The sequence below is a fragment of the Strongylocentrotus purpuratus genome, unplaced genomic scaffold, assembly GCF_000002235.5.
Source record: "Strongylocentrotus purpuratus isolate Spur 01 unplaced genomic scaffold, Spur_5.0 spur5_scaffold_16, whole genome shotgun sequence".
Classification (NCBI taxonomy): domain Eukaryota; kingdom Metazoa; phylum Echinodermata; class Echinoidea; order Camarodonta; family Strongylocentrotidae; genus Strongylocentrotus; species Strongylocentrotus purpuratus.
Window position 1 is genome coordinate 18,720,688 of NW_022145601.1, and position 17,578 is coordinate 18,738,265.

At 37.0% G+C, this 17,578-nt stretch overlaps 1 long non-coding RNA gene across 1 annotated transcript; it reads left to right on the top strand.

Moving 5' to 3' along the window:
• The first annotated feature begins 165 nt into the window (after nt 1–165).
• Nucleotides 166–8,436, top strand: LOC115924555. Its single transcript, XR_004064353.1, has 4 exons — nt 166–317; nt 3,535–3,641; nt 7,644–7,716; nt 8,057–8,436. It is a non-coding gene; the product is annotated as an uncharacterized LOC115924555 (long non-coding RNA).
• The last annotated feature ends 9,142 nt before the right edge of the window (nt 8,437–17,578 follow it).

Consider the following 17,578-nt stretch of genomic DNA (forward strand, 5'->3'; position numbering starts at 1 on the left):
ATAGACTAAATCGCGAAAAATTGGCGATAAAATTCACGATATTGTAAATTTTATCGCCAATTTTTCACGACGAAATTCACGAAATTCACGATATCGTGAACTTTATCGTGAAAAGTTCACGATAAAATTGACGATATCGTATATTTTATCGTGAAAAGTTCACAATAAAGTTCACGATAAAATTGACGATTTCGTATATTTTATCGTGAATTATTTTCTCCTGGCCTGGGCGGTTCGTAAACAAAACCAGCCCTAGCTAGCTTGATTGAAGACGATTATTATGACGAGACGTTTTTACGATGATTTCTGTGAAAATGGTAGGTTTAACTTCATATTATACTCTATTTGTATTTTATCTTTGACAAGATAGGGATAAAAGTAATTGCACAGCGGAAAAATTACCCGGTATGCAATTAATGGTCTAGATCATAGATGCACTCAATGGCAATGCATTTTCCCATACATTCATTTCCATGTTGTAATATCCTGATATAGAGTCTAGATCTAGGTCTAGACCTAGTATTGAGTTATGTAATTGATCTAGATCTCGATCTAGGCCTACTTTTATTAGTAGGCCTACGAACTAGCACACTCAATTTCTCAAACTGAGTCTACAAAGACTGACAGAGTCCATTGCAATAGCACACTCGTACTCGTCGACTAGACGCAAACTGAGCTGAGCTGAGCTGATTCAATTCGATGTAGATATTAGGCAAGCACCAGATCTAACTGTTATAGATCTACAAATCATGATAGATAAATACAAGGGATCGTTTAACAATGTTAAGTCTGACTCTGAGATGCAATCATGCATGGCCCTAGATCTATGTGTTATTTATAATATTACTAGATCTATGTCTGTGATACAGTGTAATATCATTATTTTATGACAAGATTAGGGGCGCTGGTCCGAGAATGAGGATCGTCTGCATAAACAAGGATATCCTAGTCGTAAAAACGGACAAATTGCGTTCGCGAACGTCTTTTTTTCATCGGCACTCTGCGGGTTTCAGGTTCCCAGCGCGGGCATCAGGATTCAGGGCATGCAAAAAAACAGATTCCTTGTAAGAAAATAACCCCAGTCTCCTTGGCACTTGTTCAGAAACGTGTCTAAAATTTGACCCGTAACTCCGGCGTGGAGATACCCTACTATAACATACCCAAAATGAAGTAAATATTCATTAAATGTCCATATAAGATCATGAGTTAAAAGTCGTTATGTTTATTACCTGTTTCGTGTCAATTTTTTTGTCATTTTTGGAGTATTTTTTGGAATAACAATGATATTACTAGATCTATACACTTTTTCTCAGGTTTCACGGCAAACCGCTGCACAATACAAGTGCAATAGTTTAAACATATTTGTGGCTTACACCCAGTAAATAAGATCGATTGATCGATCCGTAATTGAAAAACAAGTCAGAAAAAATCTTGGAACCAGCGGGATTTGAACCTGCCATCTACTGCTTGCCGGGCAGGGACTCTACCACCAGGCCATCACTGGTCCATGGCACAGTCACGATGAACTAGAAACAAATACCCAAGGGCTCTCCTGATTCATTCTGACTTATTAATATTCATTAGTCCGCCATAGGACAATAACTTTTATAAATGTAATGCTTCCTGGGAGAAATTTCAATAGTTTAAACATATTTGTGGCTTACACCCAGTAAATAAGATCGATTGATCAATCTGTAATTGAAAAACAAGTCAGAAAAAATCTTGGAACCAGCGGGATTTGAACCTGCCATCTACTGCTTGCCGGGCAGCGACTCTACCACCAGGCCATCACTGGTCCATGGCAGGTTCAAATCCCGCTGGTTCCAAGATTTTTTCTGACTTGTTTTTCAATTACAGATTGATCAATCGATCTTATTTACTGGGTGTAAGCCACAAATATGTTTAAACTATTGAAATTTCTCCCAGGAAGCATTACATTTATAAAAAAAAAAAAAATACAAGTGCAGTTCGATGGTGAGTTGCGGGCGGGCGCACGCCTGTGTGAAGTTATCTACCGTAATGAGGATCCGAGACATTACTTCACACAGGCGCGCATCCGCCCGCAACCCACCATCGGTTTGCACTTGTATTGTGCAGCGGTTTGCCGTGAAAAGGTGTAGGTATACTGATATCATCGTTTTTCCGAAAAATACTCCAAAAATAACAAGAAAATTGACACAAAACAGGTAATAAACATAACAACTTTTAACTCACGATTTTTATTTGAATACCTTGAATACCTTGAATACCAAAGCTTCTGGAAGAAAGCCGTCTCCAGCTGCCAAGCTTCCAGGTCTAACTTCAAGGGGGGGGGGGGGGGGGGGATGTCCCAGCTTGGCCGGGTCTTGCACCATAGTCATTTTACATCTGAATCTTGCTTGCTGGGTCATATCAGGATTGTCATAATTGGAGTGTCAACTGGGAGAAGGGTGAATGATATTGCTCCTTCTTCCAGTGTTTGGACATTTAATGAATATTTACTTCATTTTGGGTATGTTTTAGTAGGGTATCTCCATGCCAGAGTTACGGGTCAAATTTTTGATAGGTTTCTAAACAAGCGCCATCTTCTTTTATGGGTTGTCCGTCTTCTCGAGGATTTATCGCCCCTTATGTGAAAGTCTCTGTACAAAATTAAGTCAATGTAAAATGCATCAATAAAAACATCGAGGAATCCGTTTTTCGCATCACCAACGCGCGGATTGGAAATTGGAAACGTCTGCGAAAATGCAGATGATCCTTATTCTTGTACCAGCTTCCCTACTGAATATTGAAGCCCTAAACAAATTTCGCTTCAAAATGATCATGAAGTGGCTCAAAAAAGTAATAATCTTTGAGTGACCGGTTTTACCATACTTATTTTCCTGAATAGACTAGGCTCAGGCCCTAGTTTATCAAAACCGTTAGGAAAACGCAAAGTTTAATTTCGATTTCCAATCATAAATAACTTGATAATCAGACAGACGATTGGTTTGTAAAAGGCACGGGATTCCTGACTGACCTAACAGAGGCTAAGCTAAAGGTTTAAAGGTTTAAAATTATGATTGCAGCATGAGCTAAATCCATGATTTTGTTTCAGAATCTGAGGCAATGTTACCGAGTCACTTTAAGTTAGATCTATATTACTATTAGGTATTTACTAGTCTATTTAGTGAATTTCGGCTAGCACCCAGGCCAGGGGCCGGTTTCTCGAAACCGTCATAAGTCTAACTTCTTGACCAAATCAGCTTTAGTAAGCTACTTGTCCGCTACATGTTTAACTAAGACCTCTTTTCCAAGATTAAGGACAACATCCTGACTAAGTACTACCGTATGTACTTTTTAGTTGATGGGCAGCGAACTCGTAGAGTCCTATGATGCATGAAGTCTAACCGTAAACGCTAAAGGGTAATCCAATCACAGTGTGATTATCTTACCAAAATTCATCTCTTGGAGTGAAAAAAAAAGTGTTATGATGTTTTTCTTTTTGTTTTATAATGTGCAAAGTTTATCACTAGATTTTGTTTGCATATGTTTCTTTTATTATTCATTCAACAGATTACCTGGTTTGCATTCATGCAAGCAAGCCCTACAACTTGTAGTACAACTGCCATGTATCAACACTCCATACAAACCAGCTCAGGATGATGGGAACTAAGCTGAATGTATCCTTATTGAGTGTATGCGTTGAAATGATAACAAAATAAAAATTATCTTAGATAATGATGGGTTATAGATTGCTAAGCTGCTGTTACAGACACTGATGTTGTTTCCCTTCATATCCCTCGCATTCCCTTCTCTTTAACAACCCCTGGGGGCTGGCATAAGATGTTGTTTTCTTTATGAAGGAGTGTTACTACAGTCGAACGGCTTGTAATGCTTTTTTTTTAATTGTCCTTGCTAAAAACCTTGTTGATACATATGATAATATAGTTGGGAGAATTCCGGAATTAAGCAGATCATTTTTTCAAATTTTGATCATTAATGATAGCCTGTTTTCACTCAAACTTTCAGATTATCTTTAAATGTATATCGAGCATTGAAGTCACTACCTTATCACCATTTTCTCTCATCTGAACAATGTTAACAAGAACCTTAAATGAAGCTTGCACAAGAAATACTTTTATTTGTAAAGGTATGAACTAGAAATGTCCAATAGACACCAGTTTAAATATAAAAAGGACTACTTTATTTTTAAGACCTGTTAGAATTGTCAATGGAGAATTGGGCAGTTACCCTTTTTGTTTAAAAGTTGAAATGCAGTGTACATACCACATGTATGCTCATCTAAAGGTCTGTTAAAATGAGATCTGCTTACTATTCATAAGGACCGCTATTCATAAGGACCGCTATTCATAAGGACCGCTATTCATAAGGACCGCTATTCATAAGAACCGCTTTCATAAGGACCGCTATTCATAAGGACCACTATTCATAATTTGAGAAAAGGGTCATTATTCATTAGGGTCATATTCAAACATGTAAGAACCGCTATTCATAATCGAATAGGAGGGTTGCTTTTCATAATGTGAGAAGAGGGTGGCTATTCATGATGCGGAATGAGGGTCGCTATTCAAAATACGAGAAAAGGGTCATTATTCATAAGGACCGCTTTCATAAGGACCGCTAATCATAAGGACCACTATTCATAATTTGAGAAAAGGGTCACTATTCATTAGGGTCATTATTCATACATGTAAGAACCGCTATTCATAATCGAAAAAGGGGGTCGCTATTCATAATACGAGAAGAGGGTGGCTATTCATAATACGAGAAGAGGGTGGCTATTCATAATACAATAAGAGGGTTCGCTATTCATAATACAGAAAGGGTCGCTATTCATAGAAATTAAATAAGCAAACAGAATTATATTAAAGGTAAAAGTTTTGGTATGGGGTCGTGAATTTGGTTCAAATGAACATATTGGAAGCACATGCGATCCTACAGTATTCAGTGATCGTTGTCGCGGTTGAAATCAAGTTTAAAGAAGAAATTGTAAATAATAAACTCTCTATGTTGTATAGCTCCCTCTAAAGGTCAAGATATTAATTTAGCATTAAAACAATGTTTCTTGACTAAAATCGACCGATTGGCTATTCCCGTTTGGAAATTATATATCACAACTGCATATTCTGAGATGTTCATTTTAGCAGCTACCATTGGATGGCCGTATAGGCATTGATATTCAAATTTTCTCGAAAGCAGAAGTGTTTAGGGGCTAAATTTTCTAGTGCTTAAATGCATCCTTAGGGCATCCAAATATATCAACATTTTCAAGAATCGCTATCCGGCCATTTTCAAAATTCCCAAAACTTTGTATTACCTTTAAGAAAGGGGGGGGGGGGGGGGAACAAATTACAATAGGTGAATAGGATTGGGTTTTACTGTATTTTTTGTCACCACAGGAGCGGGGCAGATTCATAAGCTACATGAAGGTAATGGGGATGTCTCTATATAATCATCAAAGATAAAAGGTACAATATACTTTAAAAAAAGACATACCGGTAATACAGGGTACGCCATCGTTCGCATAACGCCTAACGGTCACAATATATCATATCTTAATGGCTTAAAATCTTGAAAATCTAACTTCCTTACTTATATGGAAAATATATCTTGCTATATTGTGTATAATTTATGAAAGGATGGTATATAACCAGGCGCGGATCCAGGGGGGGGGCCAGCGGGCCTTGCCCCCCCCCCCCAAAAAAAAAAGAGAGAGAGAGAAGGAAAAGAAGGGAAAGAGGGGAGAAAGGGAAAGAAAGAAGAGGAAGAAGAGTTGCAATTTTCCCGCCAACAAGTTGTAGTTCGGGGGGGGGGGGGCAAAAAGCCCTTGCCTCCCCCCCCCCTTCCCCCACCCCTTCCCCCACCCCCCCAAAACGGGGGAAAGGAAGGGAAAGGGAAATAGGAGAGCTAAAAGGGAACAAAAAAGAGGAAGAAAAAAAGAAGGGGAGAACAGTTACGATTTTTCCCGCCAATAAGGTGTAGATCAGGGGGGGGGGGGGGGGCTTGGTTTATTTCTAATTCAATAGCGGTGATTTACAAATGCTGCTGAAATGACATAATTTTCAGAGATTTTTTCCTCAATGTTTAGTAAATTATACTTTTTTATGCGTTTGTTGGAAAATGGCAAATTCATGAAGAAAGAAAGAAAGAATAGTGAATTAAATGCCTAAAACCCTTGAGCTTCGGGGGCTCCACCCATCAACCCCACCAGGGGCCCTAAGGCGGGCCCCTGCATGCTTATGTGGCCGTTATAAAAGGCTCCGTCCCGTGGACCCCCACGCCAATTCATGTCCTGCCAGTGTCACAAATAAGGTATCAAAATATGCTCAGTTGACTGTTATTAAATGCCTATACCCCCTGAGCTTCTGGGGCTCCACCCCCTGGACCCCACACCAATTCTTAACCTGCCAGTGTCACAAATAAGGTATACAAATATGCTCACCTGACTGTAATTATTGCCCAAAGCCCCTGAGCTTCAGGGGCTCTGCCCCCTGGAGCTAACCTAATTTGTGTCCTGTCAATGTCACAAATAAGGTATGAAAAGATGCTAATCTGACCGTAATTTATTGCCCAAAACCTCTGAGCTTCTGGGGGCTCCGCCCCTGGACCCCACGCCAATTCGTGACCTGTCAGTGTCACAAATAGGGTATAAAAATATGCTCATCGATGGTAATTTAATGTATAAAACTCCTGAGCTTCTAGGGGCTCCACCCCTTGACCCCCGCAGGGGCTTCTCCCAAGACCCCACGCCAATTTATGCAATGCTCTACCTAATCGTACATACCTACCCCCCCCCCCTCACCTACTTTAGAAATGTTCAGCGGGGCCTGCATGTAAGAGTGGGGTGGTGCAGATCTTTTTTGTCTATCCCCTTGACGAAAATTGTTGGTAATATGTACTTGTCCTAAGGGAATGCTGCAGGGAGGGTGGGCCGAATGGCGCAGCGTGGTTGGACTGATTGGGGGTAGGGGTGATGTACATTATTGTAGCACGCCTTTTTTCTTTATTTCTTCAAAACTGTTTGTTTTTAATAAATGTTTTCGACAAATATTCAAGGCCATGTATCATCCCCCCCCCCCATTGCTACGCCACAGCCATGGGAGTGGGGGTGTCCCCTTTTCAAAATTCCCCTTTCTTGTTATTATTTTGTTTGCTTATTTAATTTTTATGAATAACGACCCTCATTCCGTATTATGAATAGCGACCCTCTTCCCGTATTATGAATAGCAACCTTCTTCCCGTATTATGAATAGTGATCCTCATTCCGCATTATGAATTGAGCGAGGTTACCATTTCTATAATATTGGCATCAAGAGAACTGTACTGGTACATTGGTATGCTTACGAGTCTTAATGTTCTTTTAATCAGGAACAATGTCAAAGACCTAAATGTATGACCTTTGAAATATTTCAAGTCATACATATTTTCAAGTCATTGTAAATGTGCAATTCATTTGATTTCAACCCCAAAAGTTTTCTGCAATACTTCACTTTATGTGTAAACCATTGGTAGGATCTTAACACATGAGTAACTAGTATTCCAAAGCTAACCACTTGATATAATAGATGTTAAAACAGTTATTTAGTGTATATGTGGATGCTTTTCTAAGTTTAAACAAAAATTGTTTTGCTCCTTGATTTCACAAATTCTATAATGCACAGTACTTTACCAGATTGCCTCTTACGGTAAGCAGGGTATTCATGGAGCATTATCGAGATGGCATCAGGAAGAGAGGTATGAACTATGAAACAATTTTTGTATACGTGATGTTTTTGTATTTGTTATAATTTTATTCATGGATGTACCTAACCCGAAATATAAATCTTTCAAAAACCTGGAACATTTCTTAATAACATAAAACCAACCTTCATGTATCATTGCTTTGAATGGCATGCTTATAAAATATCTGATAATGCTATTGCATAATTTTAAATCAACTGTTGGGGGCTCCTGTTTATGTATCATTATATGATTGTTTTGCACATGTAAGCGTTGCTGGGTGGAATATTATTATAGTATATATTTAATTGTATTTAGGGTTTAAACTGTGATATATTTATCTTTCCCTTTATAGTGTTCGGCAGGTGAAGCGCATTTGTAGAAGCCTCGGACTTCGACGCCACTGCCCAGAATCATCTGAACAAGACATTGCCCAAACTATTTGTCCGATGCCCTCTCGCCTTATCCTTGCTGATCACACTGTCCACCACTGCAATGTCATCAAGCTGCTCGGAGTGTTTATGCAGTCCAATATCAAATTGTGTCCTTGTAATGCCCTTATTTAACTGTTTAGCAGCTCAATAAATAGTGTACATTCAGAGCTTCTTACTAAAGGTATTACAAAGTTTTGGTAAGGGGTCTTGAATTTGGTTCAAATAAACATATTGGAAGCATATACTATCCTACAATAATCAGTGATCGTTGTCGCGGTTGAAATCGATTCTAAAGTTATGAAATTATAAATAATTAACTTTTTATGTTGTATAGCTCCCTCTCAAAGTCAATATATTAATTAAGCTATAAAACAATGTTTCTTGACTAAAATCGACCAATTAGCTATTCCGGTTTGGAAATTATATATCACAACTACATATTCTAAGATTTTCATGGTCGCAGTTACCATTGTAAGGTTAATTGTTCAATTTTTCTTTGACAAAATACATCAGTACAACAGAATTTAATCAAATTGGGCAGGGATTATTCATGAGAAATGATAGGTTGATAGGTTGATAGGTTGTTGAGGAACCCCGAAAATGTCCATACATGTATATAGCAATTTCTTTACTTTGACTCTAAAACTTAATGCTGGCACTCAATAAAATTTGACATTTGAGAGGGGATCTGAATTTGTTTGTATTGATTACCTTGCCCCTCATGAGGACTCAGGGGCAGTGCTCCCCTAAGGGTCTCTTGTACGTAGTGTTGCCAGATGTTTATGCATGAGGGGGGGGGGGTATATTAAAAAAATAATCATCTGTGGTACATTTTCGATGTAGGTACCCAAGGGCACAAGTGATAATATAGTAATATAATATAGTAATTGATGTGGCCACTAATTTTACAGGCTCTGTTAAACACAAGGTCCATTGATCTCTTGTTATACATGTATGTTGTAATGAAGGTATTGAAATGATATTGATATGCAATTATGGTTCAAGGGGAAAAAATATTTGCGTTCATTCCAAAGTTTTCTCTCCACTATTTATGTAAATTGTTTAGGAATTGTTCAGCTCTCACATTGCTGAAGCAAATGGTCATTTGATGCCAAATAAGATACTCATATGTTTGCAATTTTCCATTCTCAAATAAGCAGGGGCGGCGATCCGGGGGGGGGGGGGGGGGGGGGGGGGGGGGGGGGACGTGTTTAGGGGGGATCTTTCCCCCCTGAAAAATTGAAAAAGTGAGAAAAAAGTGTATAGCAAATACTGACTAAAGACTGTAACAAACTTTTAGGCTCTGGAGGGCCCTAGAGTGCAGCGTTTATACAAATAAAAATGCAAAAATCTTCCCGCATAATATTCTTCGAAGTGTACAGTAAATATTCTAGAAAAGTGAAGTGTGAAAAAGGTATATTGCTTGTTTTTATACTATTCTTTTGCTAATTAAAGTATGTAATTTGTTAATACAACAAAACTTCAAAAACCTGTGAGGGGATAGTCACTTCCGTAACCTCTACCCTCTTGTTCTCTTTGCTCTCTCGCCTTGGCCTTATGATGAGGGAGGGGGGGGGGGGGCTTGGGGGCAGTTGCCCCCCTAATAAAATTCAAACTTGATTTATTTCTAACTCGATACCAGTGATTTACAAATGTTGCTGAAATGGCATGGTTTTTCCCTGAGCTTCTGGGGGCTCTGCCCCCTGGACCCCACTAAGGGCCCTATGGCTGGCCCCTGTTTGCTCATCTGACCGTGATTGAATGCGTAAAACCCCGAGCTTCCGGGGGGTCTGCCCCCTGGACCCCACCAGGGTCTCTAAGACGAGCCCCTGGATGCTCATCTGACCGTTATTAAATGCCTAAAACCCCTGAGCTTCATGGGCCTACGCCCCTGGGCCTACGCCCCTGGACCACACGCCAATTGACGCTCCACTTGCTATGCTCGCTTTGCTCTACCTAATAAAATACTTTAGCCTCCCCCTCTTTGAAAAACATTCCACGAGGCCTGCATGTACAATGTTAGAGTGGGGATGCAGATTTTTTTTCCCCCCCCCCCAACGTTTTTGTTCGTTATACGCCACTGCTCCCCCTTCCCTCGCATTTCGTCCCCCCCGGTCATGAAAAGAAATCGCCACCCCTGCAAATAAGCATTACCGCCAATTATGTTATTAAATGTACTTCTTCTGTTTTGTCTTACACACTAAATAGATGGGCATTTTTAAGCACATTTTTTAAATGTTCTTGAAAATCTATTACAAAAGCTGTGTGTATCAACTACAGATCTATTTTCCTATGTTCATACTTGGTTATACAGTTTATATTAAAATAACCTAACAAATGTTACCATAATCATGTTTGGTGTTGGTAATTACTTCATGTGTCAACAAACACTACACGTTTCAAGTGTAATCAGTTTTTGAGAGGTTTCAAGAAATGTAAAGTGTTAGCAGCCCAAATTTTGTGGCAAAAATTAACACACACTTCTGCAAATATTTGTAAAACAATATGTTTGAAGATGAATATTGATGACAGAATGCCCTATTTGAGTTTACTGTTGTAGGCAGAAAACCCCAATTTCAGTTTCTTAAATTTTGCAGCAGTTTTTGTTTCAATATCACTTTATTAACAATCATGATTATAGTACATACAGTTGTATAGATACTACAAGTAGAAAAGAGAAGAAGCCCAGGTCATGTATTATTATTAACAATGCAGGGCTAATACTTCATATTATTCATACTGAAATTCGTGATGCATAATGTAGACAAATATTAACGGACACGTATAACATATCGTCTGTTTGGGGGTCACAAGGGCCCTGACTCCATGTCAAAGTAATACAGATCAATGCCACTGTGGCTCCAAACAGACAATGTTACATGCATTCAAAATGAATAAATAGAATTTAGAAACAATATACACATGTATGTGACTGATATGTGTAAATTACATTATAGAGAGAGAAACAAATTAATTTTATCTGAACTCTACATTCATAAAAAAAAGCTGTAGAACAAGTATGAATGATGAATTAAGCATAACAAGAAACAGGACCAAGAGGAATGATAGGAAGCAGAAGGAGAAGAAGAAAAAAAGAATGAGAGAGGAAAAGGGGTAGGGGAAGGAGAGAGAAAGAGGGGCAGAAGAAGAAAGAGAAGAAGAAAAATAGAAAGAGAATAAAAAGAAGGGAGAAAAGAGAAGAAAGGAAGAAAAGGAGGGATCAAGAAACAGGAAGAAAAAGAGTAAGAATGTGGAATATGCATTTATTAAGACTACAGAAGGCTGTGGCCCTCCCAACATGGCTTATCCTTAGAGCAGTATATTGAAAAGGAAGAAGTTACTGCAATCTTTGATACGGTGTAAAATACGTTCAGAAATTATACAGACGTGTCCTTGTAACAAACACAATCAAACAAGATCAAATAATTGGATCAAATTACCATACAAAATGAGTGCTTCAGAGCATGTTTGTGGCTTTTTGAAATGATGTTGCTGCATATAGAGTTTTGGCAAGAACTGGATTAGGAGTTGAATGATCATGATCGATGATCGTAACTTGGTCAACATCCCAATTAATTCCTAATTTAATTCTTCCTTTTCTTTCTACTGTGATTCACGAGAGACCAGACAGCTATAATAAAAAAAAATAGTGGACACAAGATATATCATTTAAACCATGAGCGTTTATTCAAATCTGTGCTAAAATCTAGCCGGGAAATATTCCAATAACAGTCACATGTTAACAATTAAAGGGATCGTTTAACAATGTTAAATCTGAGATACACGGCCCTACGTGTTATCAGTGTCTGTGATATGGTGTAATATTGAAGCCCTAAAAAAATTGCGCTTCAAAATGATCAAGAAGTGCCTCAAAAAAGTAAAAATCTTTGAGTGACCGGTTTTACCATACTCGTTTCCCCAATAGACTGTAGTGTTATGAAAACCGTCAGGCGAACGGTTTTCAAAATTTGTAATTCCAATCATAAATATCTTGATAATCAGACAGGCGATCGGCTTGTAAAAGTCATGGGGCTCCTGACTGACCTTAAGGTTTATAATTATCATTGCATCATGAGCTAAATCCAGAATTTTATTTCAGAATCTTAGACAAAGTTACCGGATCCCTTTAAGGTAGTCTATTTATAAAGCGAAAGACTGCCGCTTTTCAAATTACACTACATTATCATCAAACTTGTCAAATGCGTTGATGTTATTGTCAATGATGATGAACCGACGATGTCAAAGAAACAATTAGGGTCTATTCTGTCGATGACGACAAAGGTAGAGTTTCTGATGATCTCGAAGAAACAAGATTTGACGATGTGGAAAAGAAGACCCAAGTTTCTGACGATGTCGAAGAAACAAAAAGAGACGATGTGGAAAAGAATAGCAACATTTCTGATGATGTGGAAGGTAAGCGTAAATCCTGACCTTCAAACAAAGAACGGAAATTGACGGTGTAAATATACAAACTGGGGTTTGTAAACTGGGGCTTGTATACTGTCAAACAGAAAGATGGCGTGGTCTTCATACACAGAAACGATGTCGATGATGGCGAAAGTAAAGTTATCATGATGATTATGAACGAAGAAACGAATGGTCGATGTCAAAGGTAGAGTTCTGATGATGAATGAAGACGGAAGGTCAATGTTGACGATAAAAAAGGAAAATGGCGACCTTCAAACAACCAAAATAAGGTTTTCAGCGCAAAAGTGATGATGCAGGCAAGTCGGTCAAACTGTTGCTTTATTGATATATTGCCGAAACAACACAATACAAAAGAAATATCACTGGATACTGAATGGTGCCAAATAAGCAAAGGTCCTCCCGTTACCACTTTCTCCCATTGCCAAACAGTACTGTTGATCGATTAAATCCAATTGCGTCACATCTATTTCATGCTTGTAGTCAGTAGCTCCTGCAATAATAACATAAAGAATACATTTTTGATTACCGGTACACAGAGAAACAGAATTTAGACAATTATTTGGCAGAGAGATTTTCAGGATTGAATACAAGTTTGATTTTGCTCCAGAAGTTTAGATCTATCACTGCATCAGTGTCACAAATTATCAATTATCTCCAAGCTCCGATACAGTTTTACATATTGTTAGTGTTACCACGTACGGTTAACAGTCCGTGTCTGCATGCATGGGCCTGGCCATGTACAATTTTTGGTTTTATATTTCTTAAATAAATATCTTTCAAACCCTGCTCTGCAGTTGCAGTACCATCACTCTGGAAACAATATCCGACCTAGGCCACACATATAGTTTCCTCGAGTTGCGTCAACAAAGGGTAAAATATCTTGGTCAGTTATCTAATTTGAAAACAATCAATGCTGGTGTTCCGCAAGGTACCAAACTTGGTCCGATTCTATTTATTGTAATGATCAATGATGCCTGTAATGATGTTAACTTACCAATTTATAAATATGTTGACGACTTAACGATTGTAGAAAGCCGAAAAGTAACATCTCAGTCTAAACTACAAAATGCAATCACTGATCTATACCAATGGTCAGCTAAAAATAATATGACATTGAATCCGTCCAAGTGTTTCTCTATGGTTATAACATTTATGAAAAATTGTGATGAACAAACTTCAATGTTCATTGGCGACAAAGAATTAATTTATGTTCATCAAGCCAAAGTCCTCGGAATTATTTTACAATCAAACCTAAAGTGGGATAGTCATGTATCCGATCTCACAAAAAGGTGTAATAGGAAGTTATTTATGTTTCGTTGCCTTAAGAAGTATGGATTGCCTGTAGATGACCTTTTACTAATATATAAAGGATACATTCGTTCGATTTTAGATTATGGGGTACCGGTTTTTAATGGTAATTTAACAAAAACTCATGTATATATTTTAGAACGTATTCAGAAAAGAGCTTGCAAAATCATTTTAGGACGTCAGTATGAAAATTATGAAGCAGCATTGGAAACGTGCAATCTATGTTCATTAGAAGCAAGACGTAAGCAGTTATGTATAGACTTTGCAAATGCACTTATCAAACACCCACAATTTAAAGAATGTTTACCTCTTAGACAACAAAGCACTTATTCTCTAAGATCTCAATCAAAGTTTAAACAATACCAATGTAAAACAAAACGCTTCCAGTGCAGCTCACTTCCTTACTTTATAAATCTTTTGAATAAAATGTAATATTAATATTTTTAGAATTTCACAGTCCATGATTGAAATATGTGAATGAATTTTGATAGTTTTTATCTCAATTTTCTGCAATACTGAATATTTCTTGCCATCTCCCCTCATCTGTAATGATAAGGTACCCTTTGTCTGTCTCTTCCTCTCTTCAACCCTCTCTCTCTTTCCGTCTTTCTCTCCCGTCCCCTTTCTCTTTCTTTCTCTCCTTCTCTCTCTTTGTCATCACTCCAACTCTCCCTCTCCTACACCTCTCCCTATCTCTTTCTTTTTTTAACAAAAATTTGAATCTGATCAATGAATGTTTATGAAATGTCTATATGTTTGATTATTGATTTATGTCATATGTTGTGTTATTTCAATTTGAATTGCAATTGTATTGTATATAACCTTGTGAAATGGATCGCAATTCAGCCATTGGCTGCGATGATCTTTTAATAAAAACCATTTCTATCTATAGCAGCATTAGTGTACTTTTTTGTATTACCTCTATGAAAATTCAAATCACGAGTCTACTTCAAACTTGCCGATCATATCAGTCACTTCGTACTCATTGTGTTCACGAGTGTGTAATTGTGTGCAATCGATTGCCCTCTCAGCACGTATGCAGCGCTGTAGAAATCTAGAGGTACGAGGTCAATACGCATTAGCATTGTCTACTCGAGTGACCTAGGCTAGGCCCTTGCTTAATTAGTAATTCATGTTGTGCAAGCATTTAAAAAAATATTAAAAATAAAATGTCTGCCAATGCAATAATCACTGGAGCCATAGAGCCTACGACTAAATCATCTTCAATACAATTCATACAATCATGCATTATTCTAGCCTAGATATCTAGGCCTAGGTCTGCAGCTGCATGCAGCTAGTGCACTAGAATGCTACTAATATTCTGCTAGCCGCTGCTACCTATTACTTATTAGTATTAGTTCTACATCAACTCTGTCAGTCTTTGTTGACTCAGTTTGAGAAATTGAGTGTGCTAGTACGTAGGCCTGCTAATAAAAGTAGGCCTAGACAATTACATTACTCAATAGATATTACAACATGGAAATGAATGTATGGGAAAATGCATTGCCATTGATTGAGTGCATCTAGACCATTAATTGCATACCGGGTAATTTTTCCGCTGTGCAATTACTTTTATCCCTATCTTGTCAAAGATAAAATACAAATAGAGCATAATATGAAGTTAAACCTACCATTTTCACAGAAATCATCGTAAAAACGTCTCGTCATAATAATCGTCTTCAATCAAGCTAGCTAGGGCTGGTTTTGTTTACGAACCGCCCAGGCCAGGAGAAAATAATTCACGATAAAATATACGAAATCGTCAATTTTATCGTGAACTTTATTGTGAACTTTTCACGATAAAATATACGATATCGTCAATTTTATCGTGAACTTTTCACGATAAAGTTTACGATATCGTGAATTTCGTGAATTTCGTCGTGAAAAATTGGCGATAAAATTTACAATATCGTGAATTTTATCGCCAATTTTTCGCGATTTAGTCTATTCGCGATGTCCCTTCAGGGCCACCATACAAATGCGACGATACAAAAACTAGTTTAATAACAAGTGGCTTTTTTAAGAGTCTGACTTAAGTGAACCAGCTCTGGCACGTCTATTCCACTAATGTTGTATCAATTTCTTTTTAAATTATATAGCAAGGTACTATATTCATATTGCTCTATTTCTAAAAAGGCTGAAAATTAAAGAAATAGTTGCTCGATTAATGTCTGTCATCAAAGACTAAGTATTTAATGTAATAAGATTACCGGTACAGAGGGAGATATGGATGCGAGAATCAGACCACAAATCTTTCATCGCTGAAATTATAACACAATTATCAGATATGACACCTTTCTGCACGCATCACCACATTGTTGACATCACCATTGCAACTCAATGAATAGTATATGCCTTCTTTTCTAGGATTGCCAGTCCCCTTTTTTTTCTCTTTTCTTTCCTCTTTTTGAAAGCAAATTGTGAAACTAATTGTCATATTCTAATATTAGAGGGCCCATTCTGCACTATTTCCCCCAAACACAAATTTATGAAAAAATGCAAAACAAGAAGGGACATTGGGATGTTTAAGATGTCCATAATAATAATAATAATAAAAATAAAAACGTTACTTACAATAGATTGTAATTCTGGGCATCGTTAAATGAAACCATCATACGTACATCTCATCGTAATACCTTTGTGTACGTGTTAAACTTTATAATACATGCATTACAATGGGTTGTCGGCGAGTGGTTTTGTGAAACGTTGAAGTTTGAATCAAGTCCAGGATTTTGTTCACAATGTCACCATAAAAAGCAATGCAGAACTTGTGTGAATTTATAAATGCAATGAGTTATAGTGGCTATATATATATTCTTGATACTAAAATGTCTAAAATAAGCGAAATGTAAAGTAACACCAAAGACAGTAAAGAGATATAAACATAGTGGATACAATCTCATTCTGATTTTAATATAATATGTTTCACATCATAATTTTGCAAGAATGTACCAATATACAATATATTCACTCACGAGACATGATCTTTCATTTGCTGAAAAATATACATTTACATCAACAAAAATTACACTACACTCGAGACAATGCAATGTACGATATATACCAACTATCTACAATTTTAAATCTAACACTTTTTTAGAATTATTTAACAATTTATTCAACATAATGAGATACAATACTACTGTTTCATCAATATATGTATTTAATATATTTACATTTTTCTTTATACATTTGAACATTTTGGGACACAATTTATTTTATTCTTTGAATACTAACTGCTTCTTTTTAAAAAAATATTCAAAAATCATTTTTGGCAATTATTGTTACTATTTTAATAAATTCTACTTGCAGTCATTTTAATAAAAGGTGCAAAACATAAAAAAAGAATTAAGTCTCAGTGGTATCTAAACGTGCTATACTAAAGGGAGATTCTTTTAAAAAAAGAGTTTTTAGGAAAATTCTTTATAGTCTTTTTCTATTCATGCAGAAGATATTATAATATACTCAGGAAAACTTGAAAGAATATCACTAAATCTTCTGTGTGAGTATTGCTTTTTGATGTTGCGGGCTCAATTTTTTTTTGAAAAACAGCAAAGTGTGGTTGATGGTGAAACAGAGTTATGATAGACCAAACCAATATGAAATCATATCTAACTTATTAATCTTTTCATAATACACGATATTGGCATACCATAGTTTGAGTTACATATGTACAGGTATCATTAAAAATACAGAATACAGAAATA